Raw genomic sequence first — 26,119 nt, 5'->3', positions numbered from 1 at the left:
TTCACCTCTGTATCTACACTCCAGCACCCTGTGTTCTAGTCACACAGGATGGCTTACCCTACCTCATTGGGCACTTTCACACATTTCCTCTGCTTGGACTGTCCTTTCTATCCTTCCCTACCTGGTAAAAGACTATTCATTTTTCAAAAATATCTCAAAGCCCCAGGGGAAGAAAAACACACAAACAATGTCTGTACTACTGGCCTTTGATTTAACCTATAATTATAACAGTTAAACAGACTGCACCATAGTTAGGTAAATACCCATTTCCCCCACCTTGAAAGCCACTTCCTTGTGGGTTTTTTGTTGTTGTTGTTCTCCCCCAGCCTCCAGCACATACTAACTGCTGATGTGTGTTTTCTGAATGTTGAGAAAAGCCAAGAGGGACGTTGGAGTATATAGAATACATGTTATGAACTCACTGTGCAGTACAGAGCTATCCTACTCTCTAATTATTTCATGTGTGTTAATCTTGTATCTCTAACTAGATCATAAAATCTTTGAGGCCCAGAACTATGTTACTCATTTTTATATGACTTCCAATGTTAACTGCGAGATAAATACTTGTAAATAGACTCTGAATATAATGCAAATGTAGGAAGAGGAAATATATCATAAAGAGAGAAAACAGAGTTCTACTAAAAAGCAAAAAAAAAAAAATTTAATCTTTCCTTGTTAAGTTTTGCAAAATAAATGATGAGAATGTTCACCACGAAATAAAAAGGAAAAATGCTGATAATTATATTTAAACCCCCTCTATACCAATATCAACTTGAAAATATATGTGGAAAGGTCTTCACTAGTTTTTTTAAAAAAGAAAAAAACCTTTCAGATTTCTATCTTACTAAATGCTTTTAAAAAGAATAAAAGCTGTATTATGAAGTGTACTATATTGTACACCCAAAACTAATATTATGTTGTGTGTTAGCTAACTGGAATTTGAATAAAAACTTTAAAAAATCATATAAATGAAGCTGTTTTAATAATATTATTCCTTTCCCAGTTCCTTTCCCTTTCTTTTTTTTTTTTTTTTCCTTTCTCAAAAACTTTTTCACCTTTGGCTATGTTGACTTGTGAGTCAAAGTCTCCTTTATCTGTGACCTTTCTCAATTAGCTTCATGTATATTCATGTATATATGCTCTTTCTCGCTTCAAAGAGGTTACAAGATGTTAAAAATTAAAATTAAAAAAGGTCCCCAGAGCAGCAAAGAGAGGGCCTCCACCTATCATCTTAAAATGAAGGAAACACTCTGACAACCCATAGCCACAAGTTCTGGATCTGAGCTTCTAGTGTTTTCTTCCGTCAGCATCAGCTTGGTTTCCAGGTTCCCTACACTCCCCTCTTCCAAGGTCCTGAGATATAGAAAAGCCAAAGATATACCTGTCTGCACATCCCAGGGAACAAAACGTCAAGATGGAGAAACTTTGGCACATGGCACTCTCTAGAGTTAAAGAACTAATTTGTAACTGTGCTAAAGGTTAGCCCAGGAATAATCAAGTCTTTCCTACCCCCAGATGTGACATTCCAGAAATCTCCATATTAGAGTCCCATCCACTAATAAAAGCCACCACCCACAGAAGTAGAAGGGGTATATGAATTCAGTGAAACCTGCAGGGTACTTTGCCTCACACTGAACCTCCTCCTGCCTAATCAGCTTCTAGTCACTCCTATCCTAAATGGCCACCGTCTGTCCCTCTTCCAGTCCCCTTTGTCCCAGTCCTGGACTCCTCAAACGTTGACTCAGTCTCTGCTGTTTCAAAGAGCCATTAGATTTGAGGCGATTCCCAGGTGCCGGGAGGCGCTCCGCACTGAGGCCCCGCCCCAATGGGGCTGGCATTTTAGGAAATCCTTTTCTGGGGACCTCTTCCCTGGGACCTAGGAGATATTCAGAACGGTGCCTGCCCACCACCTAGATACCAGGCTGCAGAGAGTCCCTCCCGCGAAAGAGGTTAAAAAGGAAAACAATATCCCCACAAAGAAAAATAACCCAGAATCCTCCACATATTCCACCTGTGTGTGTCATAAAACCCCAGGGCAAAAATAAAGCCCCAGCTTCTCCCAGCTGCAGCCGCCGCCACAGCAGCCCCAACCCAGCTCCCAGTACTGCCGCCTTGGTGTGCGGGAAGACAGGACCTTCTCGGGGGAGGAGAGATCCCGGAGCCCAACGTTTCCAGGAGGTGATTATGGGAAGCCTTTCAGTAACTCATCATTCATCCCCGCACTGACCCGAGCCTCACCCCGGCGCCTCAGGCACTAGCGCTGAATGAGAAAGCCAAAGGCTGCCCTTCCAATTCTCCAGGTGACACCCCCCAGACACACACACACATACACACACACACACACTACGACGCGCCTAGGGTGTGCGGTTGGGGCGGGATGACTGGTGCCCACGCCTGAGGGGAAATCAAAGGCGACGCTTACAGCCGGGGTGAGAATCCCCAACCCCTGCCCGGGCGGGAGGACTTGGCACCAGCTACCTGCAGGGCGCCCCCGCCCGCACGCCGGCTCCCGTCGCAGCCCCGAATGCAGCCAGGAGGGTGGAACCGGACGGAGGGAGCCTCCACGCCCCCTTTGTCTCCACGTTTCCAAAATGACAGGGGAGGAAAGTTTACGAGCAGGGAGGGTGTAGCTTTCTGCTGGGTCCATCTGACACCTCGCAGGAGGCGACCCTCCCTGGAATCGCCCTCTCCCCCTGCACCGCCCGGGCGCCGCCTTCATCTGCACCTGGAAACCCGCAAGCTGGGTTTGGGCCACCTGCTCCGCCGCGTCCGGCCGGGAGCCTGGCCACCCCCCCAGCTGTCCGGGTGTCCCGGAGCCGCCTGCGGTTGCGGGAGCCCCACTCACCTCTCGTGGCGGAGCGTCCTCCCGCGAGCCCTACTGGGTCGTCGGGCTGCCGGGGGCGAGGTGCATTCACGCGGCGGCCGGAGACACGCTCCCCAGGCTCTGCTGCATTCCGCCTGCGTGGGAGAGCGAGCCGGCGAGCGCGCGGCGCGGGCGTGTACGAGAGTGTGTTTGTGCGAGTGTGTGTATATGTGAGTGCGGGTGTGTGTGAGTGTGTGTGTGCGCGCGCGCGTGGGGCGGGTGCGGGGGGAGGCGCGGGATCACAGATCCCTGTCGGCGCACATCCCGCGCTCTGCCTGCTCCTCCGCCTCCTCTTCGCGCTGCCGCTAGCACAGGGTCCAGGTTTCAGGATCTCCTGTTTGTTTAATGAAAGGAAGGAGCAAAAGGCTGGCGGGGAGGGGGGAGCCGGGGTGGGGGGAGGCGGAGAGGGCGCCAGGCTGCGCATGCTCAGAGAGGGACACCGAGCGCTCACTCCGGAGCGCAGGCAGAGGGAGGAGGGCGAGCTGCGGGTTGAGGCTGGCAAGACTGCGCCCACCCAGTAGCAAGGGGTTCGGCCGGGTTCCCGGAAAGCAGCAGGGAGACCCACCCGCAAAGGTGCGCCCTGCGCGGGGACTCCTTGCGCTTGCGGTGCGGGAAGCGGGTGATGGGATCCGGACCCATCCTAGGAGACCGCTTCAGCTGCGAGTCTGGGTAACGCCGGGTTCTCCTCTGGGTGTATTTGTAGCGCTTGCGCCGGGGTTCCTGGCCGCGATCTCTTGCCTCTGTGCTGCGGGGGACCGTGGTGGTCTCCCCTGGTCCGGAAGGAATCACAGGCAGCAGGTCGTACCTAAACTGAAATGAGTTTCCTGGTCTGTGCTTCTTTCTTCCCCTCCCAACTTCCACTCTGTGAAGAGCTGAAAAAGGCAACTGTCTATTTGAGTCCCAAAACAGGTTTGATGGGGCGAGGGCGGGGAAGGTACACAGAATCCCTCTTCCAAAGAACAAAGCAGGAGTAGAAGGAAGAGGAGTCTCCTAGGGCTCCATATTCAGGCTCTTTTGATGACAAGGTTAGATGGGGGAGACATTTGCCCTATTCAAGAAGGCCAAAAGAACAATAGATCCATTGTCCCCCTTGCCCACAGTGCCAAAGCAGTTCTTCCTGAGTGGGGATTCTGGCTGCTTGGTAAAGTGGAAGAACTGTCAAGACGAAGAGAGTCCAGTGGGAGAACCTGAGCCCGCCTTGGCGATGACACAGTAACCTGAGCCCGCGGGACAGGCTAGCTGAGAGGCTTCACCAGTGGAGTGGAAACTCTTTGGTGAGATTGTTCTAAGAGCAAAACAGGCTAGTGGTTAGGACCCATTCAAGAGCCTCTATCTGCAACCTCCTTTCTGTTTCACCCTGTTTTCCCCTCCATTTCCTCTCCAACAGAAGAAAAGACACCCCAAGCCGGGAACTCCTTGTAAATATATTATTTGGTCCTGTTTATTCGTTTTTGGTCCCTCCAGAGAAGGACTGCCTTTTGGTCATCCCAGCTTTGGAGAGATAGAAGACAGTCTACTCTGTGCAAATCTTTTCCAAGCTTTTATTAAAGATCACCTCTGAGCATTTCTATGCAGTGCAAGCGAGCAGATGCCTACTTGCTGAACTCTGACCCCCATCCCATTCATCTTCTCCATAATAATGCCAAGTGACACTAGAACAGCAGGACAATTAGACCTAACCCTAGAGCACACCCGGAGGAGAGAAAACAGCATGTCTAGATACCACCAACAAAAGCAAAGTTTAGGAGAAAAGACACGAAGGAAGGAAGGAAGGGAAGGAGGGAGGGAGGTAGAGAGGGGTGGGGACAAGAGAAAGAGAAAGTGCTTTAAAAGCGAAAGTGCACTGTTAGTGTCTGGTTCATTCTCTCAGTAGCTCCTTCAGGGGAATAGAGCTACAGCTTCTCTTTGCTAAAGTGAGTCTGAGTCTCTATCCACCAGGTAGGGGGAGGAGATCAGGTTCTCCCAAAAAGCAGCAAAGTCTTTATAATGCACCACTCACAGTATTTGGGGCCCCTTACTTCTATGCCTCTTTTCTCAGGTCTTCCCCTTAGCACCAGGCTGCTTGGAAGACATCTAAGACAGATGATTCCCCCAGAGCAATGAATAGCTTTCACTTGAATTTCAGGATGTTAGCACTGGCAGGGCCCTGAGGCAGGAAAGCCATTCTCCCTGCCCCGGCACTGTACACATAAGCACCAGGTGAGTGAGGGCTCTGAATCCAGTAAGTAGGTGGGACCTGGAGCCCACAGGCAGGGCTGGGGTAGTTGCAGGTCTCAACTTGGCAGTTCCATCAATAGGGATGGTGCTGAGACAATTTTTTCTACAATGATAAGTGTCCAGGACTGCCGGGCCAAGAAACACACTCCCTTTTGTCTGAGGCTGGCCTTGGGTGAGGAGGCAATGGATACTACTCCCTTTGCTGCTCAGGGATACCCTTTTCACAATCTCAAAGCTCCGACAAGGTCAAGGGTGAAGGAGACTTTACAAATTTGGATTGCAGATAAAATGGAATCCTTTTATGGTGCAGCTAGGAGAGGCTCAACTAGAAGTTCTGGAAGAGCTTTTTACTGTTTGGGGAGAGAAGGAGAAGTACAGGGGACATTAAATGAGATGACGTACATAAAACACTTAATAGTGCTGAGTGTACAATGAGCTCTCTGTAACTTGCAGCTCTTTTATTATTGCAGTTTTAACATTTTCATTATTGTGATTTTTTTTTAAAAAAAAGGCTGAGAATATTTTTTTCCCCTAAGCCTAAACAAATAAAACAGATGAAAGCCAACTGCCTTCCAATTTTCCTTCTGGCTTCCTCCAACGCCCCCTCACACATCACTGATGTATTCAAATCCATGAAATGAAAAGCACGCCGTAAAAAATGTGTGGCTGGTGTGAATGGGGACTAACCCCAAACCTCACCCCTCCACACTCGGAACTAGACATAAGCGTGGGGTAGCATTGTTTTTCAGTAAAAGCCTCAAGCACTTTTTGGCACTCCCATCTCTCAGAGATTAAGGACCCTTCCCACTTAGCAGTCAGGGTCTCTTGCTGCAACACCCCACCTACATTGGCTCATCAAGCTTTGCATTTTCACTTTTTTTTTTTTTTTTTGCCTTCCTTCTAATTTTAGCAATCTAATGTGTTACTCCTCCTAGGTAACAGAATGCCCGAAGCCAATTAATATGCACACATCTGCAGATGGTTTTGAGAGAAATTAATGGTAAGATTTCCAGGGGCTCATGTATTCAGGTATTTTCAATGTTCCTTAAATTCAGATTTCAGACTTAGAATTCATCCCCTTACCTAGTGGACAATCCCTAAACTTTGCACCTCTCTACACCCACAAATAAACACATCTAATTGCCTCACCCTGTATATCAGCAAAACCCAGTGTTGTCGCCCAGCTATATCGGAAATTATATTTTTTAAGAAGAGCTAGTTATTAAATTTTAAATAGAACTAGCTGTTCAAAGCATAGTCTCAATACAAAAAATTTTTAGAATCAATAAAAACCGTTAGTAGATACAATGTTTGAACATAAAATTCTCCGAAGTTAGAGATGTTATAGTGATGTCTCAGTTCTTAAAAAATTATGTGAAAGCAATTCCATTAGGTTATATATTGCTGAAATAATATAACAACTCTGTGGTGATGCAGTATATGCATAAATTCTCTAATATTTTCTAATAATTATGAAACACGTCATTTCCATTTGAATTGTTCTACCTATAATTTTCATTATTTTCAAATATCACTCTAATGAGACAAATAGATTTATAATGTTTTCTTCTTGTAGAAATTTCATATATATGACGATCTTTTCTTGTTTGGTAAAAGTGCCAAGCATTTTTTAGGTAAGGGCTAAACTAGCAATTTATTTTTTATTTATTTTTTTAAGATTTTGTTTATTTATATGACAGACAGAGCACAAGTAGGCAAAGGCAGGAAGAGAGACAGAGGGGAAAGCAGGCTCCCTGCAGAGCAGAGGGCCAGATGCAGGGCTCAATCCCAGGACCCTGAGATCATGACCCCAGCCGAAGGTAGAGACTTAACCCACTGAGCCACCCAGGTGCCCCTAAACTAGCAATTTATTATTATAAAGGATAAAAACATTCCTGTGAATACCAAAAACCATTACAAAACTTAGGGACTCAACAAGTTTATACATTATGCTCTGCTCACCACAAGTATAGCTACTGTCTGTCACCATACAACACTGTTAGGTAACCATTGATTATATTCCCTAGGCTATACCTTTTATTCCCATGACTTGTTCATTCCATAACTGGAAGCCTGTATCTCCCACTCCCCTCCACCCATTTTGCCCATCCCCCACCCAAGCCCCTCTGGCAACCATCAGTTTGTTCTCTGTATTAATGCATTTATTTCTGCTTTTTGTTTGTCTATCCATTTGCTTTATCTTTTAGATTCTACATATAAATGAATCATATGGTATTTGTCTTTCTCTATCTTACTTATTTCACTTAGCATAATACTCTCTAGGACAATCCATGTCATCACAAAGGACAAGCGCTCATTATTTTTCATGGCTGAGAAATATTCCATTGTATATGTGGTACACCTGAAACTAATATAACAGTGTGTGACAACTATATGCAAAAAAAAAAAAACCACAAACAAATTTTTTTAGCTTTATTGGTGTATAATTGACAAATGAAAGTTGTATATGTTTAAGGTTAAAAAAACAATTATAAAAATATCTCCATAATCTTACCGACACAGTAAATCCTCTTTTTACTTCTGACTTACCCCCACTTAGGCTGGTTGTGAGCCATTCAAGGGCAGAGGTTTATTTCTTTTTTATGGTCCTGGTATCTCATGAAATTAAGCAAGTGGTATATGTTCAGTAAATGTTTAAAGAGTGAATGAATACATAGCCAAAAATGAATTTCCCCTGGTGACATGTTCACTTTGAAAAAGACTCCCAAATATCATGACAGTTGGTACTCTTCATAGATGATGAAGTCAGTAGGCACTGTTTTTTAAGGTTTTGTGTATGTGATTATCTAATACTGGACATTGATTGAGAAAGGCAAAACAGGTTCCTGCAGATTCTTTTTATCCCTTTGAAAACATAAATCAAGCCCATTCTAATTTTTCTGGTTCAGAAAGAGAATGCATTTTGGCTCAAAGTATAGTATTATTCAAAGGGCAGTTTCCTAATCCAACCAGAACAATGTTCTAATTTATTTAGCTTCCCCCTAAGTAGGATGAATAGTTAAGGCAATAATGGTTAGAACTTTCTTTCTCTTCAAAAGAAATCATCCATGGGGTGCCTGGGTGGCTCAATGGGTTAAAGCCTCTGCCTTCGGCTCATGTCAGGATCCCAGGGTCCTGGGATGGAGCCCCGCATCAGGCTCTCTGCCCAGCGGGGAGCCTGCTTCCTCCCTCTCTCTCTCTGCCTGCCTCTCTGCCTGCTTGTGATCTCTGCCTGTCAAATAAATAAATAAAATCTTAAAATGTATATATATTTTTTAAAAAAAGAAATCATCCAAAAAGTGAAAAGGACTACCCCCACAATTTTACTCACAACACTTCTATTATTACTGTGTTGGGTGAGAGGGACCAGTAAGAAGTTGGTTCTGCATTCATGGATGGGAATTTGGGGATGGGGAATAGGGGGAGAGGTAGATTAAACTATAAAAGGTCTCAGCTCCAATCAAAACCAGCCTGAGCCCAGGGTAGGAGAATGGAAGGACCAGGTGGTTGGTGTCATGATTATGTCTCCTCTTTCATTCATGCACACAGTAAAAGAGTTTCTTGAGAATGATCTCAGAGAGGGAAAAGGAGAGATCCCAAGACAGAAGGTGCAGTCTTTTATAAACTAGTCTCAGAAGTAATATGCCATCACTTCTGCCACATTCTATCAATCACACAGACCAGCCCTGGTGCCCTCTTCAGGTTATCTTCATTTGAGGGTGCCCTGTGTTTCTTCCTGGGGCCCTGACTGATAGAGATTTTCAAGACTCTTTTCTTATTTATGGACTCATCTCACTCACACTAAACTAAATGCTGGTTGCTATTGCGTCTGCTCTGATTTCTGGGTTCCCCCACATACCATGATTTGTATTTTAGGTTACTACCTCATATGGCCCAGCCCCCAGGACCTGTGCATATTTGTTGCTGGATATCCCACCTAGTGCTCCACATCCCCACAAGTGAGACCCAGACACCTATCACTGACTCCCCTACTGTTTGGTTTCACCTCTGGTGCCATTCTTGTTACCTTTTCTTGGAGACATCACCAGGAACTGTGAGAATCATGATTCTGCCTGCCTCGTACTTCACATGTTGTAAACATTCCATGGCTAGGATCTTCCGTCTGCTGACTCCACAGAATCCAGGAAAGGCTAGTCTGCCACAGCCCATCTATTTCTCTACTTCAGTCTGTCCCGTGCTGCCAACATGGAACCCTTCGCTCTCAATAATATTAATGTTCTCGTTTTTCTCATCTTTAAAATTACTTTTAAATTACTCAGTCACCACTTATTAAGAGTCTCGCTCTGGGATCAACAAGCTGATTCTGTAAAGATCAACAAGCTATTTCATAATAGCATCTATTTTAGGCTTTGTGGACCATGCGGTCTCTGTCACAACTACTCAACTCTGTCGCCACAGACAATGCATAAAAGAAGGAGAATGGCTGTGTTCCAATTTCTTTCTCTCTTTTACAAAAACAGGTCGTGTGCTGGATTTGGCTCACTAACTGTCGTTTCCCAACCCTGAATCTAATTCTTCATTTTTCTGCTCTTCACCTTTGTCCCCAGCAATGCGTTTGTTAGAAAGAAACTGAAGAATCCTGCCTTCTGTACTGCCTATAGGAAAATAATAAAAACCATTAAATTGGTGCAGGAAATCTTAATCCATTGTCAGTTTAGGAACTCCTTGTCAGTGTGGCTTTCATGCTTTCTTAAGAATTCAAAAAAATTATTTTTCAGGAAATTATTTTTTCCTTTCCTGTAAAAAAGTTGGCTATGTTTTTTTCCACATGAATTGTGGCAGCAATAGCAACAATACTATTTTTAGCCTAAAACTGACTTGTACAGCCCTAGAAGTTTAATGAGAGGAATATTTTAAAGGAAAATGGAAAAAAATAGTGTGAGCACAATATTCCTCCCTGTTAAAGTAGGGCAGGTAAATATATTCTAATTATAACCAGCATTGTAAGAAAACTGCCACTCTAAAGATAAACTCAATTCCAATAAAAAATAACACATTTTTACATAGATTCCAATATAGGAGCAATGCCTCTACTAACTTGAACTCATATACATTTGGCTGTTGGCTGAGCATTTTTATACATTCGGCCTAAAATTACAAAATCCAGCCTATATAAAAATGTCCCTCCCTCAAAGCAACTTACAAATTCAATGTAATTCTCCCTGTATCAGTTTGCTGGGGCCACAGACATGGCTGTGGAGAAATTAAAGAGTTTATTTATTTATTTGACAGACAGAGCTCACAAGTAGGCAGAGAGGCAGGCAGAGAGAGAGGGAAACAGGCTCCCCTAGCAGCAGAGAGCCCGATGCGGGGCTCGATCCCAGGACCCTGGGACCATGACCTGAGCCAAAGGCAGAGGCTTTAACCCACCGAGCCACCAGGCACCCCGGATGTGGAGAAATTAGAACCCTGTGCACTACTGGTGGGAATGTAAAATGGCGCAGCCACGATGGAAAATAGTATGGCAGGTCCACAAAAATTAAAAATAAAATGACCATATGATCCAGAAATTGCACTTTTAGGGCTATATCTAGGTGTGTTATCCTGGGTGTATAGCTGGGTAACATATCAGGTAAGATAGTTATTCATTCAGTCTTTCTTTTATTTAGCCAATATGTATTAAACATTTGGTGCCAATGTAATTGGAGAATTTTATATCAAGAATTCCAGATAGGACTCTGAGGAACTTATGCCTAATATTCTGAGTGTGTACGCATGTTATTTTTAATTTATAAATGTATTTGATAAAATAACAGTTCCATGAAAGGTATAAGAGAAATGTCTTGAGGGCTTATTAAAAACAACCTTAAGGTGTTACTGGAATAGTAGAGTATAATCATGGAAATTTTATTTTAACCATCTAACTTTGATGTTGTTTATAGAGTTGTGACACGAGGCTCGAGGAAACTTTTGAAGAGTATGTCTCCTAGACGTTGGTTCATCCCATAGCCCTTATAACTGGTAAGTGATACGTTAACTCAGCAAAGTGCCTGAACCACTCTTCTGACTAGGAAAACCAGGAAAATTACTGAACTATATACCAAACTATATAACTATACTATGTTATCTTTTCACAAAATACCAATGATAGTTAACATCACCATCATTATCATCAGCAGATAATCTTCATCAGAATCACTTGCCCTTAGTCTACATATCTTGGTAAACCAAAGATTCAATGAGGTTAGTCATCTGTTATTTTGGCTTGCAGTTTTCTCTCTTTGACCAGTAATGGTATCCATATTTCCTCTAACAAACCACCATTCTTCAACCTCTAATCCTTGTAGTTTGGGGATATAAAATCTCTCCCACTTCCAAGCATGGGCTTAGACCCAACCTAGTTAATCAGAAACTCCCATTGCCCTAGCCTTGTGGTGTCTCAGAGATGGAAGAAGATCCAAACCAGGAAAAGTAAATTAAAACCCAGGACTTTTATTCACAGGAAAGAAAATACCTCCTTTTACTGGCATTCTAAGCATTTAAAATGCTCTAAGCATAGGAATGCCAGGAGAGAGGCCTTTGCATGATTTTGAACCCTTGAACCTAGCCATACCTTAAAGTATCACTTTTCAAGGATTTTTCAGTAACTTGAGCAAATAATTCATTTTTCGCTTAAGTCGTTTCGAATTAGGTTTTCATTCCCTGGCCTCTGTCGCAAATGTCTTTAGAGATACACTGATTTGGGAATCTCTTTAAGAATGATAATGGCAGACAAAAGGGAAAACTAGCAAAGGATGGGAACAGGGTTTAAAGATACCTCTAGTCACACTGTGACTGATTTCTACCCCTGAACATTTTAGGCAGTCTTCCACCCATAAGCATACATCTTGTATGTCCTCTTCTCCTTTTCTCAATTGCCAGATTCAAAGGCTGGCACCCTTCAAGGCTGACATCCACTATTAGACAGATGGAGCTGAAGGGGGCAAGGCAGAGGCCAGGGAGACCCTGCCAACTCATTTGGCCTCAGGCCCAGCCCTACTCTATAACCACCGCTGCTGTCAATATCCAACTAAGGCTGGTCTGAGTTCTCCTTACTGTCAGCTTCTCTAGGCTCCTGAAGATGATAGTGGTGTTGGAAGCTCCTTGCTTTGCCAAGGTCTAGTAGGTACATGGGCCAAGCACAGTGTCATGTGGTCAGACAGGTGTCCATTGGCGGTAAGGCAGGATGAAGCTGCCTCCCCGCCCCCAGAGGCTCCTGCACAGGAGGTCAGGGAAAGGGAAAGTGTCAGGGAAAGTGTCTGGAGCAGCTGTCACCCCTCTGACTGCCAGGCTGATCTGACTGGCTTGGTGGGTGTTCCCTCCTTCCTCACAGTGCCCAAAGTTGTTCAGTTCACAAGCATCACCTTCCCAGAGAATGTGGAATGTTCTTACTTGTCCCCCTCCCCAGGTCGATCTTTTGCTCCAAATCCAGAAGTTGTCTAAAATGTAATCTGACCATGTCACTCACTGGTTTAACCTTTTCCCTGGCCTGATCCTTAAGGTCCTTCATGAGCTTGACAAAGACTTTGTATATATCAGCCCCAAATCTTAGCACAACCCACGCAAACCTTGTCTCCTCCATTCCATTCCCAGTGTGCCAAGTGTGCCAAGGATCCTCCTCTATGTTCTCATAGTGCCCGTGGTTTATCTCTAGCCTGCACTCACCATACTGCATTGTAATTACATTTATCTTGTGACCCCCTTTCTAACCTGGGAGCAATCTGAAAATGAAGGAGTTAGGTCTTTTACCTGGCATATGATGGGTGCTTAGTTTATGTTTGTTGAATTAATAAATGGCATGTGACTACCTGTGCTTTCCTACTAGAATCAGGGCATAAAATGTGGCAGTAAATGACTGATTCTTAAGGGTGTCTCATCCCAGGAAAAATGTTACTGCCTTCTTCTGCTCATCCATAAGAGTGCCTGATTCACAGTGAATGTGGACTGTGCTTGCCCGGACACAGAGGAAGCAGGAGGACTCTCACCACTTTTTCTCCACTTGTTACTAGGTCTAATAGAAAAGGAACTCTTGGCTCTGGGGAATCCCATCACCACTTCCACTGAACTAAATCACTTTTAGCTGTGTGCCCACTCCTCAAACAGCGGTATATCATGGGTGTGCACAGAGCACCAGGGAACACAGCTCTGTTTTGGCACATCAGTGGTGCCTATACCCTCAAATGTCCAGTGGCTGCTGTGCCCCCTCATGCCTACGTTAATGAGTATTAGCAGTAGCGTGGGCAGTGGGACTTCCGCACCACCTGCAATGTTGGCTCGGTATGTTGGTTTTGTCCTGAAGATCAGCATCTGTGCCAATAATGGTGGACATCAGCAGCATTTGCAATGATGGCTCCCTCTTCTAGTATAACGGTTTTCCTTTGCCAGGAGCCAGAATTAAATAGGAAAATGGTTGTTTCTACATGGTAGAGGAGAAGATCTTTTCATCTACACTTGTGATCCCATTTGATAAACCTTAGTAAACAGAAAGAAGCCAGAGGAACACGGTTTGTTTCAATGAGACCATTTCCTCTAAAATGGCATGGCCTAAATTAACATTACAAAGTCTATGGACGACATTGGAATAGACTCCCAAACCCTGAGTTCAAGTCTTGATTGCGCTCTTCCTTTATTTCTCACACTGGCATTGGATAAGGTCCTCCTCAGCCTCAGGGTTGTATCATCTAAAAAAAAAAACCAGGCACAATAAAGTCCTCCCCCCACCCATTGGATTAGATAAGATCATGTGTGTCAGTGCTCTGTAAAAGTGGAGTGGGACCAGCAGCCACTCTGCCCAGCATGGTGCTTTCTACATAGAAGGTGCTCAGGAAATATGTGTCAAATCAAAATACAAGAGAGCTAGCTCTCCAGCTCTGAACACAGCACTAAAATGTTGCCAGGATAAATTGATAAATCCTTACTTTCTCCACTTCATGTCATTCTCCTCAGTTTGAGGGAAGGGAGTGAAATCTCTAGATGGTTTGTAGCTGGGTGGGAAAAATATAGAGGACCTGAGTCTTCATTTCCGTGAAAAAGATCCCCTCAAATTCCTGAAGCAGCAGTCACACTTCCTGGATCTCCTCAGAGGTCCCCACGGTCCCACAGAGTTCTGCTTCGTGCACGCCGAGGAAGGAGGGTGACGAAGCTGCAGGGAGGGGTTAGTTGGATTCTCCCTTGACTGCTTAGCAGCAGAGAGTTTTTCTCGTTGTGAGTGATGGAGGCAGTCAGCACGATCAAGGACTACTAAATAAAAGCCACACACAGCTTCGAAACCCACCATCAACGAAAAAGGGCAGTCTTAGCTAATTAGTCCTCAACAGATGCCTTGCTAGCAGTGCCTCCGATGATGGTGGTCATGATCAAGTAAAACAGTACTTGGCAAACTCAAAGAGTCTGTCAAGTAACCAATAAGAGTAGTTGAGGAAATCTGGGCATGGTTGCAGTCCCAAGACTCCTAGTGGACATCCCTGGGGTGGACCAGAGTGTGTCTTTCTCAAGAAGGCAGATAATGGTTGTCATACAGGAAAGGGGCAAAGTGTTATCAGTTTTCTGGTTTTCTTTACTTCCCTTTTTTAAATATTTCATTTATTTATTTGACAGAGAGAGAGAGAGAGAGCAAGAGAGGGAACATAAGCAGGGAGGTAGGAGAGGGAGAAGCAGGTTTCCCCCTGAGCCAGGAGCCTGATATGGGGCTGGATCCCAGGACCCTGGGATCATGACCTGAGCCAAAGGCAGACGCCTAACAACTGAGCCACCCACGCACCCCACCCCTTTTAAAAAATTAATTAATTGACTAGTTAATTAATTTCTCTGGTTTTCAAGGGAAGCGGCAAATCCAGTTTTACATGAAATCTTTGGTTTTTTTAAAGTTGAGAACTTTTTGGAAATACAAACAAAGAAATCCTGTGTTGACCAGGAAATGACATCTGTGAACAGGTTTCAATCCCTGGTCAGCCAGTGTGCATCTTCTAACCTAGAACTTTTCTGTCACTCTTCAGAGATTTCTTACTTTACCAGGGGTCATAGGCTACACAAAAGCACATCCTAGAGCATGTAATGACTCGATTATGCTACAGTCACCAGGAAACTATGAGGTACATTATGACCTATAGGAAAGGAGCAGTGATATTGTAGGGTATGATTTCTTATGAAGCAGGGGCAGTAAGGTGAGTGAGGAGGTAAAATCTTTCCTATGCAGCTCAATGAGTTCAGAAGCATGTACACACACACACACACACACACACACACACACACACCCCAGATGAGATCTAGATGGATTATATACATAAAAACATATGCAGTGAACTCAATAGAGAATGGAAAGAGCATTGTGCTAGGAAACAGACTCCCTAATAACAGCAATTCACTTAGCTTGGCTTTCTCATCTGTAAAGTGTGATGAAAATAATCCTCTCTCTGTAAGAAATTCAGAGGATTCAAAGAGATATGTTAGGCAGCTGGCATAGTGTCTAGCAGATAGTATATTCCATTATTATTATTATTATTATTATTGAAGGTAAGCCCTATGCAGACGTAGACTTTCCCTTTAATACACACTTCATACCACCTAACAGACTCAAAGTGTTTTACCACACAAATGTCATCTATGGTGGTTGGTTCCATGGGTTTTGCACATGGCTAACAAAGAAAAGGCCATTGGAGTTAGCCTGAGAAGAGCAGTTTGGAAAATTCAGTTGTACTTTGCCTCCTGAACCTTCTCTCATCATTCTCCACTGGGGGGGGGGGGGGCGGTGAGGAGCAGCAGGTGGCTCTTCAGTAGCAGAGCCTTTTGCCAATAACTAAGTCCTTTCCATAGTGCAAAATTCAGCAGAAAAATTAGGCTATCACCATTTTTTATTGTGGTTGACGTATTTCACTGCCCCACTGTCTGAACAAGATCTTTGTAAAAATGTAGAAACAAACACTTAATGACATTTTCTAAAGGATTCTGATGTGTATCTGGGGTCTGATTGGCTCCAGCTGAGTAGATGGAAGCTGCTTTGGAGCAGCTCTGAATTTGTCAGCCTGTCTACCTGTCAATTTCAATGTGCATTTACACATATTTCCTGTCAGTCTTTAAGGCTGGTCTACCTGAATGACTGGTGTATATAGATGAGCTATCTTAAAATGGGCAACACATATAAATGTCTGCAAATAAAAATTAAAACAAGAGACAATTCCTTGTGGCCACCAGCCCTGTGTATTCATCAAGGGGAAAGAACTAGCCTAATAGGCAACATTTGATAAGGTGCTCATTTCTTATCGTCTCACTGCAGACATCTGGATGACTGTGCCAAGAACTATAGGAGTTGTCAATGAAAAGATGTATTTTGGGGGGCGAAATAACAGATTTCTTCCCATCTAAGTTTTGACAAATATTGGAATTTAGCTTTCCATTTTAGGGGATACAACTTACAATTGAACATAGCAATGGAAGGCTTCTTTGGAGGATAGGTAGAAACTGAATGTTATGGATTGAATTGAAAGTTCATATATGGAAGTTCTAATTTCCAGGACCTCAGAAGGTGACTTCATTTGGAAATAGGGTCATTGCAGAATTAATTAGTTAAGATAAGGTCATACTGGGGTAGAGTGAGCCTCTATACAGTATGACTGATGTCCTTAAGCAGTGAGGAAATTTAGATGCAGAGAAGCCCACACAGATGGAACAAGCCAAGGAGGTACCAGAAGCTAGGAGAGGAGTCTGAAACAGATCCTTCCTTAGTGCCCTCAGGAATATGGACCTACTAACATCTTGATCTCAGACCTCTAGCCTTAGAACTCTAAGACAATAAATTTCTGTTGTTCTAAGCCATTCAGCTTGTGGTACTTTGTTATGACAGCCCAAGCAAACTAATACCTCAATAAACCAATTAGATTAGATTTTGACCAAGGGAATATAATGGGAAATCTGGGTAAATAAAAGAAGTTACTTGAATCTACCTATAAAGTTTCTCCCATAATGCCATAATTTGTATTATTTTGTTATACATTTATATGTGATACATTCATGTTGAAAGACAGTTGTAAAAAATGTTAAGAAAATACAAATGGAAAGAGAACACCAATATCATAGAAGATAGAAAGAAGCTCATATACTACCTACAAGGATTAATGAAATTTATGGAACTGAGTCTCAAACTTTTCTGGGTGCTTTCTTTTTTCTTTTTTTTTTTTTTTCAAGATTTTCTTTATTTATTTGTCGAGAGAGAGAGAGATACCGCATAAGCAGGGGGAGCAGCAGGCGGAGAAGCAGGCTCCCCAGTGGGCACGGAGCCTGATGCAGGGCTCCTCTCAGGATCCTGGGATCATGATCTGAGCTGAAGGCAGACATTTAACCAACGGAGCCACCCAGGTGCACTCTGGGTGCTTTCTCACAGCCTAAGCAAAATGCAGAACATGGAAGAATCACACTACAGAAAAAAGAAAGTTTACCAGTTTCTCAGAAACACAAGGGTTTTTTAAGTTGATATTTCATTATTTTTTAATTTATTTCTATTACTTCTATTACCAAAATGATTAGATGAGCACTAAAAATAAAGAACCAAACGGTAGTTTTTACTTACAGGGGAGGCATGGCTCGTGCCATTTTTTTAGTAAAGAAATCCCAGTGTGGATTATATACTTAATCCCATGTATACCCTATGAGGACCTTCTGTCCACTTAGCTATTTCTCAGTGAACTTTTATAATCCATGAGTCCATGTCCTACTTAGTTTTCTGTTCGGTTTTGACAATATTCATTTAATTAATTTGATTCTTAAATTAAATTAATACAAATACCTAAAAATGTACACAAAATACATTTATTTTCTTTTTAACTGGTACATATTTTATTATTTTTTAATTTTAATTTCAGTATAGTTAACATACACTGTTATATTAGTTTCAGGTGTACAATACAGTGATTTACCAATTCTATGCATTCCCAGTGCTCATCACAGTAAGTGTACTCTTTGTCTCTCCACTTATTTCACCCATCCTCCCCTAGGCAAAATATATTTTATATACAGTGTTAGCATATAGAATCAGAAATTAATTTGTTTTAAACAAATTATCACCATGATCTCCTTCTGTGATAATGTTTAAAAAGTTATCACTTTGCCTTAGCACCAATCTGTGGAAAATAGTTAGAATAAGACATATTTAAGTATTTATATGGAGGAATGTTCCCACTCTCTTGTTCCAGCCAGGCTTATATAACTCTGCCTGGACCCAGACCGCCATCAGCATGTATTTATATAGGGTAGACAGGCAAGGAGCAGTTAATGTCCACATTATGTACAGGTGTAACAGACATGATGGGAAAGTTTCTTAAATGTAGTCTGAAAGGAAATGGAAGGGAAAGGACCTTCAATTTTTCACTGTACAGAACCATACTGGGTTTCATAGGAATGGTCCCCTCATGGAGCTGCTATGTGCATAGATAAAGGAGAGAATGTCTGATAATTCATTTCTAAAAAAACATTATCCCTAAAGAAAGCAATAAAAAGACAATTTATACTTTCTACTTCTTATTGTGTCAGTTTTAGCTAAGTTGAATTTTTAAGTTGAATTTTCATTTCACTGAAATTTCAAATTTATTGACGTTAAAGTGTCCACACTATCTTAATTCATGGCTCAAAATAATGTTTTCTAAGAATTTTTAAGACTTGCTCCACTGGCTTCTGGAATCTAGAAAAGTCTGGTATAAATCCAATTGTTATTCCTCTGTAGGAAATATATTTTCCTACTATTAAACTTTTAAAAAAATCATTGTCCTGAAACATGCTGTTCTTTTTTTTAAATACTACTTGTCTCTCCTAGAGATTTTTTCTACTTAAAATTTTGTTTTTGTTCAGCTATATAGCATGCTCTTTAATCTTTCTTTTATTAAATGATCTCTATTCTATTGCCTCATATAGGTACAGATTAGAAATTCTATATAATATTCCCTTTCACTTAACTTTCTCATGCTTTCTAATTTTTTTCTTGTCTTTTGATAATAAATTCTAGGAGAATTTATCAGCTAATACTTTCAGTTCTGTACCTCATTCTAGCTAAATCCATTCTCCTAGCCAATTGATTTTAATTTTTGGTTGACTGTCCTTTTTTAATTTTTATCATGTTACTCATTATTAAAATCTCTAATTGGGTCATTTAAAATTAGCTATTCTTATAAGTATCTTTATGAAAATATTAATTATACATATATAACAGTATTTTCTCCATTGTTCTTATTTCTTTGGTATTTTTCTTTTGGTTGAATTTAATGTGTATCTTTTATGGTATTGTTTTTCTCAAATATTTGGTGATTCTTGGTTGTGTGATTTCTACATAATTGATCATCTTTACTCTTTCATTTATGGCTATTCTTGGTGTATAGTGCCTGCTTCTTGTAATGATGTTGAAGGGGCAGGATATACTTCAGGATGCAGTGTGTCAACAGCATTTCTTCTGGATTTCCCTAGCTACTGGGGTAATGCTCTGTCACTAGCCCAGCTATCCACATTTTCTAATTGAACTGGTAGATAAATACATCTGCTTCCCTTGCTCAACCTTAAATTGGAAGTTGGACAGAGACCAGCTTGCTAGGGAGCTCTGAACACTGTTCCCCAATCACCCAAGATTCCTCCAGTTCCTTTTGCCCATTGTTTCTAAGTTTGGAGTACCCCCAGAAGCACAAGTCTTCCTTCTCTTGTATGTTTTGAGCTGCAGTTTTCTCCATCAATTCAGAGCCATATTTTCTTATTAATTATCTCTAGTCTAGTGACACATTTTCCTGTTTGTTAGCATTCTGTGGATTTATTATTATTTTTTAAACATGCATTTCAATTATTCTATAGGTTTGGGTAGGGAATATATACCTATGCCTGAGCTTAGTCCAGTTTCGTGGTGCAGGTCCCCAGAAACCTATCTTTTAGTGATCCTGACTGGTCTACCCACACAATAGACCTGACAATGGAATACTGGCAAATTAAAATTCCAACATCTAAGGGAAATAAAACATCCACTTTTATTTTTGTATACTGGTTTTGAATTGTCCCTTCACACTATAGCAATATATGCAGACTATATTTTTATTACAGAATGAAAAAGAATCTGTGTGCTTCAATATGTATTTCTTAAATATTCTGTCCTTCTCTTTATGAAAGCATAGCAAACTGGAATAGTTATATTTCTGTGAAATTTTTAAAAGACGAAACACAGTAAATATTTGGTTTTTGTATTTTTATTTAGGTGTAATTAAAATAAAAATGCATAGATATTATGAGTTTAGTTCAATAAATTTTGACAATTGTTTACACCCACATAACCATCACCCCAAATCAGATATATTTTCATAATCCTCAGGACATTCCTTATGGCCTTTTGCAATCTACCTCAAACCCCCATCCCACTTCTACAGATTAGTTTCACCAGTTTTTAGATGTCATATAAATGGAATCATTATGTACTTTTATGTGACTGACTTCTTTTGCTTAATATAATGACTTGGGGATTTATCCAAGTTATTGAATGTCTTATAGTTTATTTTTAATTGCTGAATATAAGTCAATTAAGTAAATACATTGTAATGTATTTATCCACTTTCTTAGATGGACAGTTGGTTCATGTCTGGTCTGGAGCTGTGAAAAAATATATTTCTATGGACAATCTTGTATAAGTCTTTTGTGAACATTTATTTTCATTTCTCTTAAGTAAATTCCTACAAATGAAGTTGCTGAATCCTAGAAGATATATATGTTTAACTTCACTAGAAAATGCCCAGCAAGTCTCCAAAATTGTTTGTACCATTTTATGTTCTTACTAGCAAATATTTCAGTGCTCCACATTGTCACCAACATTTGAAGTTGTCAGTTCTTCATATTTTAGTCATTTTAGTGGGTGTGAATGATGTTTTGTTGTAATTTTAATTTGCATTTGTGTGGCAACTAATGATATTAAAGTCCTTTTCTCATGGCTATTTTCATTATTGGCCATTATATATCTTCTTTTGGGGAGTATCTGCTCAAGGCTTCCTAATTGGGTTGTTCATCTAATTATTTTTGATATATAGGAGTTCTTTATATATATACTAGATACAACCCCTTTGGTGGACATATATGCTGTATTTTTTCCCAATTAATTGTTTGTATGTTTATTTCCTTAATGGTATCTTTTTTTTTTTTTTAAGAGAGATAGAGAAAGCAAGGAGAGGGGGAGGAAGACAGAGAATCCAAGTAGGCTCCATGCCCATCATGGAGCCCAACTTGGGGCTTGATATCACAACCCTGAGATCATAACCTGAGCCTAAATCAAGAGTCAGATGCTTAACCAACTGAGCCACCCAGGCACCCCTCCCCCTTAATGTATCTTTTGATGAACAAAAATTTTTGATTAGGCAAAATCAAATTGATCAAATTCTTGTAATATCAGTGTTTTTATGATTTTTTTTCAAAAAAATTTTGCCTACCTTGCAATTATATTCTCTTGTGCTTTCTTTTAGAAGATTTAGCACTCTGGTTTTTACTTTAAAATGAATAAATAATTTCCACTGAATTGACTTGACACCTTGGTCAAAAATCAATGAACTATCTTTGTGTAAGCTTATTTTCAGACTCTAACTCTTTTTATACCAATTTCATGTTGTCTTAATTAGTCTAAATTTCTGGTAATGTTAAGTCTTAAAGTCAAGTAATAGAAGCTCTCCAATTTTTCACTTCTGGGTTGTAGAAATATACTCTCTTCATCTTGAAATTGTATTCTGTAACCTTGCTAAATTTATTAGTTTTAGTTAGTTGTTTTTCTACAAACAACAGTTTGATTTCTTTTTTTATATTTATGCCATTCATTTCTTTTAATTGCCTTATTGCATTGTCTAGGAGCTCTTATACAATGCTGAATAGATGTGATTAGAGTGAACATCCTTTTCTTCTTTCAAATTTTAAAAGAAATTAAGGTTTAATGTTTCACAATTAAATACACTGTTATCTGTAGACATATTCAAAGATACTCTTTATCAGCTTAAGAATTTCTTCTATTCCTAGTTCACTAAGAATTTTAGCCTGTAGAGTGTTAAATTTGGCCAAATAGTTTTTCTTTTGTATCTACTGAGATAATTTTAAGGCATCTTTTATTTATCTTTATCTTTTTTTTATCTTTTATTCTTTTCATGTGGCATATTACATTGGTTGAATTTTTAATATAAGACCAACTTTGCATTACTGGAATAAGTACCATAATCTCATGGTATATTATCTTCTTAAAAGTATTTCCAGACTGAATTTACTAGAATTTTATGATTTTTTCATCTACATTCATGGTAAATGTTAATTTAGAAAACTCAAAATCACCTAAATAAGGTTTCAGAAGAATCATTCCTTTTTATTTTTATTTTTCTGCATTTTCTTGTAACTCTATCTTACAAGTATAACATATCGAGATAATTTTCTTACTTTTTATATTTTCAAAAATGTCCCTTAGGTTCATATTCTTCTTGTTATTTTTAGCATTTACTGAATATTTTTCCTATATCAAGTGTTGTGCTAAGTACTTTACATTATTATTGCATTATCTCATTTAATTCTTTAAACCATTCTACTTTGTAGATATTATCAGCCTCCCAATTTTATAAATAAGGAAAGTGATACTGAGAAGCATTGAATATCTTACCCAAGATCATAAGTGATAAAGTTTGAATTTAAACCAATATTTTTATGATTTCAGAAACATATAATCACAATACTATTTTTCCTCCCAGCATCATCCAAGGATTTAGGAAAACTACTTACTGAATATATTACCTCCCAAGTAAGAGTGAATAACAGGTGTGTATTGGGTCCCTAAGGCTGCCTTTAAAAAAGTTACCACAAATTCGGTGGATTAAGAGAATGGAAATTTACTCTCTCATATTTCCATAGCTTGGAAATCAGAAATCAAAGTCTGAGCAGGGCTGCACTCCCTTAGGCTCTAGGATAGAATCTATTCCTTGCATCTTCCAATGCTGTTGACATTCCTTAGCTTGTAGCAGCATTTCTGTCTGGTCCATCTTCATATCACCTTCTTTGTGCATAAGTGTCTTCTACATTCTGTCTCAAATCTCCCTCTGCCTCTCTCTCGTAAAACTGTATGTGACTCAGGGTGCCTGGGTGGCTCAGTCAGTTAAAAATCCAGCTCAATTTTAGCTCAGGTCATGATCTTGGGGATCATGGGATTGAGCCTATAGAGCTCCACACTTAGTGGGGAGTCTGCTTCTCTCTTGCTTTTCTCCCTCTCCCTTTGCTCCTTCCCCTCCCCACCCCCTTACCCCTGCTCATGTGCACACCTACACGCACTTTCTCTAAGATAAATCAATATATTAAAAAAATAATAATATTTGTGATTGTATTCAGGGCCCAGGTGATCCGGGATAAACTCTTGTCTCTCAATATCCTTCACTTAATTATATCTTTTGCCACATGAGGTACTAGTCAATCTGCCCAATAAGGTAATATTCAAAGATTCTGAAAATTAGAAAGTGAATCTTTTTTTTTTTTTTAGGGGGAGGGCATTTTTTTCAGCCTACTATCACAAGGCAATCATAGTTGAAAATAGCATGCTCTCCAGCACAAAACACATTGACTCATTAGATTACCTAGGCTGGTTCTTATGCTCAGTTCTACAAATGTTCAGTGTGTAAAATCAGCATCGTTTCATTTCATTTTTGCCTACTTCAAGGGCATGTGGAGAAATAGAATTAAATAGGACATAAAAGCACTTTCTGAATGATATTATGGAAAGAATAAGGGCCTAATTCTACCTTCTAAGGCTGGCAATAATCAGACACTGGGATTATAACCTGAACCCAGCTGCTTATTAACTTAGTGACCTGGACTTTTCATTTATAAAAGGAAGGTAAACTACCTATTTCACAAGTTTGTTGTCATAATGAAATGAGATAATGTATGTAAAAATGACTAGAATGCTGACTGGCTCATAGTAAAATTCATCCTTCTCTTTTTTCTCTGCTAAAAAAAGATGCTACACACTCTCTGTATTGCTACAAGATGTTACGCAGATAAGCTTAGATCAGCAGTTTTCATTTCAAGCAAGAAGGACAAACATAGATAATAACTATTTAAATAATTAATAGGCTGGAACAAACCATTCACTGATGCTATGCATGGGAAATAAGAATTCTCTGTCATGACCTAATTTGTGTCCTTGGTCAATACAATTTCCCGTCTTTGTTCTAGGGAAGATTAACAATATTGTGCACTATAAGTCAGGGCCTGGAAGAGTGTAGCTCAGTAAATCGCAGTTATTGCTACTAAAGTTATTATCATTTAGTTGCATTCTAGAAGACACTACTGGCAGTATTATTATTCATATATAAAAGCAAATAAGAGTGTGATTCAAAGGACTAATAAATAACCCCAAGTTCATTCCATAGTAGTTCTATTCCCTTTTACATCCCTGGCTAAATGGCTCCATTCATTACTTCTACAGACTGGTAACATCAAGCTTATGGATTTAATTCCTAGGTGACCTTTTACTCATGACCTTTTACATCACAGACTGAAGCCCTGATGTAAAACATCTCATAAATAGGGGCCTTTGACCAAAAGAAGGGCTAGATGAAGAGCTGTTCTTAGTTTTTAAAACAAACTCCTACTCTACTTCCCACCGTTTAATTGATGGTGTTTCTCACAGATTCATTCTCCATATTCCTATTTTGGGGAGGAGGGAAAAGTTTCCCTGGGGAATTTTGCATAGTCCCATGCATTCAGCTATGTCCCATGACCTTCAAATACATAATTCCATCTTCATCCCAGCCTTTTATCTTCTCCCTCTCCTTCTCCTATTTCAGCCCAGTAGACATAGCCTCTCACCTTTACATTACTCAGGCAAGGAACCATATAGGGCTGACTGTCCCTCTGAAGACTCTCTCAGCAGACTTAAGGAGCAGCCACTACTCCTTTTCCTGGCCTTCTGAGTTCAGAGCAGGGAGAGGAAAAAGAAGCAGTCTGGGGACAGGGTGGGAAGAAGGTAGTTAAGGTCTTAGTTAACTGCTGATACAACCCTGTCTTGGACCTGGCAGATGTTTAAAAATGAATCCAACTCTTGAGGTCCTTTTCTGCTCTATTGATGACTTCCTGCTGCATTTTCTTGCATCTCTTGGCCTTGTGGGGGTTCTCCTTTAGCAGGACATCACAAATATTCTTCACTTTTTGTACTTCATGGTTGACCATCAACTTCTCCTCTGTAATTACCCTCTGTCAGAGCAGAATGAGCAGAATGTCTTTTTAAATGACTCCAGGCCAACATTCTTATGACGGACATGAATTCCATGCTTGTTACTCAGGATCGAGGCACTTTTTGCTCACTGTTGGAAGGAAATGCACTGCTCTCCAGATGCAGTCTCCCTCTGCTTCCATGAGCAGCTTCAGATAGCATCTCCCTCTTTGGTACTATCAGGCATGAATCAGGCATCAATCAATAGTGTCTCCCAAATGCAGGAGAGAATCTTCCCCTTCACTGGAACTGAGGCAAAGGAAGTACATTCCTCCCATGCTGCCCACACTTCTTGAATGGGTTAAGCATTAGAGTGTAGCTCTATACAAAGAAATTTTCACGAAATCCTTTCTGGTCTCCAATAAACTTACCCTTGTCTAGTCTCAATATGTGTGAGTTGTTTAGCTCTATAAAACCACTCACTTTGGAACATGCTATCTTCTATCTTTAAGTCTTGGTCAAAAGCTAAGATGATGCATCCACATCCCATGTTAATATCCTATTTTTTAAATTAGAACTTTACAGGTTAACCTTCATTTTTCCCTCTTATCCTTCATGTCACCATCTTGTACCCTCAAAGATAAAATCCTACCACTATTGTCTTTTATGAATTTATATGTAATGAGACTTATTTAGCTTCAGGTCATGCAGAGAAAGGTCTTTTTTCATAAAAAGCAATATTCATTTGTGAATTTTCTAAGTTACAATCTCATCAGTTGTGCTCTAATCAAACAAACAGCAGGGATGGAAATAAAAGGGCTCGATAAATAAATAACTGAGTTAATTATGGACTTGCTCATTTTAAAGAA

This window comes from Martes martes (assembly GCF_963455335.1).
Source record: "Martes martes genome assembly, chromosome: 12".
NCBI lineage: Eukaryota > Metazoa > Chordata > Mammalia > Carnivora > Mustelidae > Martes > Martes martes.
This window is presented reverse-complemented; position numbering follows the sequence as displayed.